The following is an 8,591-nucleotide window of genomic DNA, read 5'->3' as shown; positions in this document are numbered from 1 at the left end:
ATATGCCCCCTGCCCCCCCTGCAAAAAAATGATGTCCCCAGCACAAAGATGATGTCCCAGCAATAAAATTATGCCCCATCTCCCCTGCAATAAAATTATGCCCCCAACAAAAATATGATGCCCCCAGCAATAAAATGATTTCCCCAGCCCCCAACAATAAAATGAATCCCCCCTGCAATAAAATTATGCTCCAGCCCCCCTTCAATTGCCCCCAGCAATAAAATGAAGCCCCCTGCAATAAAATGAAGCCCAGTCCCCCTGCAATAAAATTATACCCCAGCCCATGCAATAAAATTATGCCCAGGGCCCAGCCCACCTGCCAGAGTGCCTTTGAATAATTAAAATGTGGCACTACTCACACTCACTGTGTCTGACTCTGTCTGGGGGCCTGGGCCAAAGCAGGGCTTCTCACCTGGCTACGATGGTCTGCGACTGCTGCTCACTCTAGTCTGCTGCCTTCTGCGCACTGAACTGACTGAAGTCCCTCGTGAGCGTGACAGGCAGCAGGCAGCTATGCTCCGCCTCTACCCTGAGCCCTTCGGTGCTGTGCTCCGCCTCCTCCCCTCAGTGACAGCACCGAATGATTGGAGATAAGAATTTATATCCTCCAATCATTCAGTGATGCTGTCACCTGGCTAGCTGTGCCGTGTGCTGCTGATGAGTCTGGCGTGGCCTCCCTCCCCCTGCCTGAAAAAAAAATTGCGCGGCCAAAAAAAAAAAGGTGGAAAAAAAAAAATTAAATTTAAAAAAATATATATTTTTTGATTACCTTTGCGACGGGGCCCCCCTGACCGCGGAGCTCCGCCTTGCACAAAGGACGGCCCTGCTTGATTTGATTTGAAATCCTCTATATCCCTCTAATTTCTTAATCTTATTTGCTTCTAGTTCATCACACTAAAAAGTGCCTTTACATTGTGGTCTATGGGAACTGTGTGTTCCCATAGACCGCAATGTAAATATATATGTATATGACTATATACATTTATATTGATGTGTAAATATGTGCATATACACATATTAACACATAAACATATATGTTCATATACATATATATTTAAAAATGCTGCCCATCACTGCACTACATACCTCATTCACTGCGCAAGGTTCTGATTCCGTCTCTGACAGCATCAGAGCGAGGATCACTTAGGAGCCTATGGAATCACGCTCTTGTGAGCATAATGCTTCCTAGCAGTGAGAACATGAGCTCACATTGCAATTATATTGTACAGTGGGGCAAAAAAGTATTTAGTCAGCCACCAATTGTGAAAGTTCTCACACTTAAGAAGATGAGAGAGGCCTCTAATTTTCATCATAGGTATACCTCAACTATGAGAGACAAAATGTGGAAACAAATCCAGACAATCACATTGTCTGATTTGGAAATAATTTATTTGCATATTATGGTGGAAAATAAGTATTTGGTCACCTACAAACAAGCAAGATTTCTGGCTCTTACAGACCTGTATCTTCTTCTTTAAGAGGCTCCTCTGTCCTCCACTCATTACCTGTATTAATGGAACCTGTTTGAACTTGTTATCAGTATAAAAGACAGCTGCCCACAACCTCAAACAGTCACACTCCAAACTCCACTATGGTGAAGACCAAAGAGCTGTCGAAGGACAGCAGAAACAAAATTTTAGACATGCACCAGGCTGGGAAGACTGAATCTGCAATAGGCAAGCAGCTTGGTGTGAAGAAATCAACTGTGGGAGCAATAATTAGAAAATGGAAGACATACAAGACCACTGATAATCTCCCTCAATCTGGGGCTCCATGCAAGATCTCACGCCGTGGGGTCAAAATTATCACAAGAATGGTGAGCAAACATCCCAGAACCACACAGGGGGACCTAGTGAATGACCTGCAGAGAGCTGGGACCAACGTAACAAAGGCTACCATCAGTAACACACTACGCCGCGAGGGACTCAGATCCTGCAGGGCCAGACGTGTCCCCCTGCTTAAGCCAGTACATGTCCAGGCCCGTCTGAAGTATGCTAGAGAGAATTTGGATGATCCAGAAGCGGATTGGGAGAATGTCATATGGTCAGATGAAACCAAAGTAGAACTGTTTGGTAGAAACACAACTCGTCGTGTTTGGAGGAGAGAGAATGCTGAGTTGCAACCAAAGAACACCATACCTACTGTGAAGCATGGGGGTGGCAACATCATGCTTTGGGGCTGTTTCTCTGCAAAGTGAACAGGACGACTGATCCGTGTACATGAAAGAATGAATGGGGCCATGTATCGTGAGATTTTGAGTGCAAACCTCCTTCCATCAGCAAGGGCATTGAAGATGAAACATGGCTGGGTCTTTCAACATGACAATGATCCCAAACACACCGAAGGAGTGGCTTCGTAAGAAGCATTTCAAGGTCCTGGAGTGGCCTAGCCAGTCTCACAATCTCAACCCCATAGAAAACCTTTTGAGGGAGTTGAAAGTCCGTGTTGCCCAGCGACTGCCCTAAAACATCACTGCTCTAGAGGAGATCTGCATGCAGGAATGGGCCAACATACCAGCAACAGTGTGTGACAACCTTGTGAAGACTTACAGAAAACGTTTGACCTTTGTCATTGCCAACAAAGGATATATAAGATGAACTTTTGATATTGACCAAATACTTATTTTCCACCATAATTTGCAAATAAATTCTTTCCAAATCAGACATTTTGTCTCTCATAGTTGAGGTATACCTATGATGAAAATTACAGGCCTCTCTCATCTTCTTAAGTGGGAGAACTTGCACAATTGGTGTCTGACTAAATACTTTTTGCCCCACTGTATATCTATCTATGGATTTAGTGCAGTTGATCTAGCGTAGTGTCAGGTTAGGTCGCAAGCAATAACTATTAGGTTTTTTTGTAGCATTTACTTTCAACACGTAATAGCATGCTACTTCCGATGCACACAAAGAGCCACAATAAATCTGATATCTCTTGAGCTGTCTCTTGGGAGGCTGCAAACATATTCTGTATTTATGTCTGAATCACAAGTTACTTCCACTTTAAAGAGTAACTTAACACTTTTTTTTTCATAACTACTGATTAGTTGCCAAGCAAAAGAAGTATGCAACAATTGGTGAAATAATTTGCACATTTCTCCGAAGAATTGGTAATCATTTTACACATCACTTTTTTCCCACATATAGTTAGGCATAGAGCGTAACATAACCTTTTTCTTTTTCTTTATAATTCTTGAAAACTTGTGTTTCTAATTTTTTTTACAAAATCCTTAAGAGAATCAGAGACAACAAACACACAGGATATAATTCATAGTTGGTTTATTTATATTGTCAAAAGACTGACAGTTAATATAATTTTATAAGATGTTAAATTCAGCAGTAATATGTTCAGTCTGATGTTCTAACATCTAAATAGATCACTGATCTTTTGCTTCTACTTTCTTGCCTGCAAAAACAAAAACAGACATTTTTAGTTTGATAAATATAAAACATGCAAAACAAAGAGGATTTTTTTTTTTTTTTAATTTTCATTGACTTTTGGCAAAGTGAAATCTTGAGAGCAACATCATGGTTAAGGGGTTTATTATTAACATAATGAACACTCCATGTATCAATGACCTTCAGGTGTAAGAAATATGAAGTAAAATTGTTATGGTGGATAGTTCAGAGATCAACAGATTTGCATGTGCCTAGGGCAGCACAAAAGTAAGCAGACCCCTGGGTGGGGGATGTAGTTGGTAACAATAGGATCCCTATACCCAGCAGTACCCTGAGCTAACCAGATAGAAGGCAGAATGTGGGCTTCAACAAACAGCCATCATGGAGGAGGTGGAAAAGGATACCAGCAGTTTTCCTTTCTAAGATAGCAGCTTGATATGGTGCTTGTGTGCCTAATACAAGTCTCCATTGGTAGTACAACATTTCATTGAAAGTATTACATATTCACTGTACATAAAACAAAATTGCAAGTGAGCATATGAGATGGATATACTATATATTAATTACTTTAGCTCTGAACTGAGACAGCTCCACAAAATGCAGGTGTGATGAAGGTTATGAAAGGGATCGAAAACTATTTTAGGATCATGCTTTAATAGAGACCAAGGAGTTGATCACAATCTATAATTTCATAATTATCAGGATGTTAATGGTTACCAATGAGCCTTTTCCAATATGGATATAATCACAGTTAGCCATTTTGATTGTTTATCTGTATAACTTTTTTATTTTTACTATTGGTTTACTATTGGTTTGGTGATGAAAAGCAATATACTTGATATGTGCCAGTTCTGTGTGGCTGATCACAATCCAAATCCTCTATACTTAGGGACACATGTAGAAGATAGCCATTGATACATAGTAACATGACATAGTAACATAGGAGATGAGAAGACAGAGGTCCATTGAGTTTAACCTATACAGAGATTAAATGATTTACACTAAAGAAGCTGTCAATTAAACTTACATTAAACAAGCAGAAATCTGACCCTCTTAACACAAGCAATCATATCCAATTTGATTGCTCTTACCATGAACAAAATGTTTATGTTGCTGAAGATTAAGGGGCCGATTTATTAACAGTCAGACGGACATACAGTGGATCATGTCCGCCCGACATCGCTGAAGCGTATGCTGTCTGCATTTCACATTGCACAAGCAGTTCTGGTGCACTGCTTGTGCAATGCCGCCCCTTGCAGATTTGTGGGCAATTGGCTGCTAGCAGGGGGTGTCAATCAACCCGATGATATGAGATCGGGTGGATTGATGTCCGCAGCATCAGAGGAGATGTACGAGTTAAGGAGCAGCAGTCTTAAGACCGCTGCTTCTTAACTCCTGTTTCCGGTGAGCCTGAAGGCTCACGCAGAAACAGGGGCATTCGGCCCTTAATAAATCTGCCCCTAAATCTCCTTTCCTCCAGACTTAAATTGTGACCTATTGTCACAAACAATTTTCTTGGAATAAACAGCTGTTTTCCGCCAACTCTGTATATGGGCCTTGAATATATTTATATAAAGTAAACACATAACCTCTCATGCACCATTTTCTAAAGAAAACAGACCCAATTTGGCTAACCTCTCCTCATAGCTTAAATCCTCCATTCCCCTTATTTGTTTTGTGGCCCTTCCCGGAACTTTTTCTAATTGTGTAATGTCCCTTTTTAAAACTGGTCCCCAGTATTGCACTTCATACTCAAGGTGAGGTTTTACCAGGGATTTATACAGTGACAGAATTATGCTTTCTTCCCTTGCAGCAATACCTATTTTAATCAATAGGCTAGTATTTTATTAGCCTTAGGAGCTGCTACATTTCATTAAACAGTCATTTTTAGCTTCTCTTTTTCCTTCTCTGTTTTAGTAAATTTAGTCCCATTTAAATAATTGGTAACCTGCATATTTTTTCACCCAAATGTAGAATCTTACATTTACCAATATTAAATCTCATTTGCCACTTACCAGCCTATGGCATCTACTTATCAAGCCGTCAACCGCAAATACACTGGAATTCCGCAGCGTATTTGTGGCAAGCCTAATTCCCCTTAGTTATTAAACCCTACAGACCAGCAAAAGTTGAATTTTGTGACAAAACATACGATCCGCCGGTCTCAGTCTGACACAGATCGATGCTTACGTCACTACAGATGTTCCGAATGCAAATTCGGCACTATCTGACTACTTTTCCTAGTTATCAAATATCTACCAGGTACGCTCGCCACTATTCCGGCCCAGCGTACCTGGTTTTCAATCCGCCGCCCTGGAGGCCGAGGATGGAATAGGAATCAATGGGAGTCTGAAAGCAGCGAAAGCTCATGTTCGCTGCTGCCCGATATCCCATTGATTCCTATGGGAGAATAAAGTTACGTTTACACCTAACACCCTAACATGTCCCCGAAATCTAAGCACCCCTAATCTGCCGCCCCCTACACCGCCTCCACCTACATTATACTTATTAACCCCTAATCTGCCACCCCGACACCGTCACCACCTACATTATACTTATTAACCCCTAATCTACCGCCCCCTACACCGCCGCCACCTACATTATACTTATTAACCCCTAATCTGCCGCCCCGACTCCGCCGCCACCTACATTATACTTATTAACCCCTAATCTGCTGCCCCTACACCGCCGCCACCTACATTATACTTATAAAACCACTAATCTGCCACCCGACACCGCCGCCACCTACAAAAAGTTATTAACCCCTAAACCACCATTCTCGGAGCCCACCACAACTCTAACAAAATTATTAACCCCTATACCGCCGCTCCCGGACCCCGCCGCCACCTACATAAAGTTATTAACCCCTAATCTGCGGCCACCAATGTCACCGCAACCTACCTACATTTATTGACCCCTAATCTGCCGTCCCCCACTATATTAAATGTATTAACCCCTAAATCTAAGTCTAACCCTAACCCTACCACCCCCTAACTTAAATATAATTTAAATAAATCTAAATAAAGCTTACAATTAATTCCTAAATAATTCCTATTTAAAACTAAATACTTACCTGTGAAATAAACCCTAAGCTAGCTACAATATAACTAATAGTTACATTGTATCTAGCTTAGGGTTTATTTTTATTTTACAGGCAAGTTTGTATTTATTTTAACTAGGTAGAATAGTTACTAAATAGTTATTAACTATTTAATAACTACCTAGCTAAAATAAATACAAAAGTACCTGTAAAATAAAACCTAACCTAAGTTACACTAACACCTAACACTACACTATAATTAAATAAATTAACTACATTAAATACAATTAAATAAATTAAATTATCTAAAGTACAAAAAACCCCACTAAATTACAGAAAATAAAAAACAAATTACAGATCTTTAAACTAATTACACCTAATCTAAGAGCCCTATTAAAATAAAAAAGCCCCCCCAAAATAAAAAAAAACCCCTAGCCTAAAGTAAACTATCAATAGCCCTTAAAATGGCCTTTTGCGGGGCATTGCCCCAAAGAAATTAGCTCTTTTACCTGTAAAAAAGATACAAACAACCCCCCCAACAGGAAAACCCACCACCCACACAACCAACCCCCCAAATAAAATACTAACTAAAAAAACCTAAGCTCCCCATTGCCCTGAAAAGGGCATTTGGATGGGCATTGCTATTAAAAGGGCAGTTAGCTCTATTGCACCCAAACCCTAACCTAAAAATAAAACCCACCCAATACACCCTTTAAAAAAACCTAACACTAACCCCCTGAAGATCGACTTACCGGGAGACGTCTTCATCCAAGACGGGCAGAAGTCTTCATCCAAGCCGGGCGAAGTGGTCCTCCAGACGGGCAGAAATCTTCATCCAAGCCGGGCAGAAGTGGTCCTCCAGACGGGGAGAAGTCTTTATCCAAGCCTGGCAGAAGTGGTCCTCCAGATGGGCAGAAGTCTTCACCCAGACGGCATCTTCTATCTTCATCCATCCGACGCGGAGCGGTTCCATCTTCAAGACATCCGACGCAGAGCATCCTCTTCTTCTGACGACTATCCGACAAATGAAGGTTCCTTTAAGTGACGTCATCCAAGATGGCGTCCCTTAGATTCCAATTGGCTGAATTAGAATTCTATCAGCCAATTGGAATTAAGGTAGAAAAATTCCTCTTGGCTGATGCCCATCTGGAGGACCATTTCTGCCAGGCTTGTATGAAGACTTCTGCCCGTCTGGAGGACCACGTCTGCCCAGCTTGGATGAAGATTTCTGCCCATCTGGAGGACCACTTCACCCGGCTTGGATGAAGACTTCTGCCCGTCTTGGATGAAGACGTCTCCCGGTAAGTCGATCTTCAGGGGGTTAGTGTTAGGTTTTTTTAAAGGGTGTATTGGGTGGGTTTTATTTTTAGGTTAGGGTTTGGGCGCAATAGAGCTAACTGCCCTTTTAAGGGCAATGCCCATCAAAATGCCCTTTTCAGGGCCATGGGGAGCTTAGGTTTTTTTAGTTAGTATTTTATTTGGGGGGTTGGTTGTGTGGGTGGTGGGTTTTACTGTTGGGGGGGTTGTTTGTATTTTTTTTTACAGGTAAAAGAGCTGATTTATTTGGGGCAATGCCCTGCAAAAGGCCCTTTTAAGAGCTATTGATAGTTTAGTTTAGGCTAGGTTTTTTTTTATTTGGGGGGGGGCTTTTTTATTTTGATAGGGCATTAGATTAGGTGTAATTAGTTTAAATATTTTGTAATTTGTTTATTATTTCCTTTTTTAATTTAGTGTTTGTTTTGTAATTTAGCTAATTTAATTTAATTTAGCTAATTTTTGTTAATTTAGTTAATTTCTTTAATTATAGTGTAGTGTTAGGTGTTATTGTAACTTAGGTTAGGTTTTATTTTACAGGTACTTTTGTATTTATTTTAGCTAGGTAGTTATTAAATAGTTAATAACTATTCTACCTAGTAAAAATAAATACAAACTTGCCTGTAAAATAAAAATAAACCCTAAGCTAGCTACAATGTAACTATTAGTTATATTGTAGCTAGCTTAGGGTTTATTTTATAGGTAAGTATTTAGTTTTAAATAGGAATAATTTAGTTAATGATAGGAATTTTTATTTAGATTTATTTAAATTATATTTGTTAGGGGGTGTTAGGGTTAGACGTAGATTTAGGGGTTAATAACTTTAATATAGTGGCGGC

The sequence above is a fragment of the Bombina bombina genome, chromosome 4 (genome assembly GCF_027579735.1).
Source record: "Bombina bombina isolate aBomBom1 chromosome 4, aBomBom1.pri, whole genome shotgun sequence".
NCBI lineage: Eukaryota > Metazoa > Chordata > Amphibia > Anura > Bombinatoridae > Bombina > Bombina bombina.
This window is presented reverse-complemented; position numbering follows the sequence as displayed.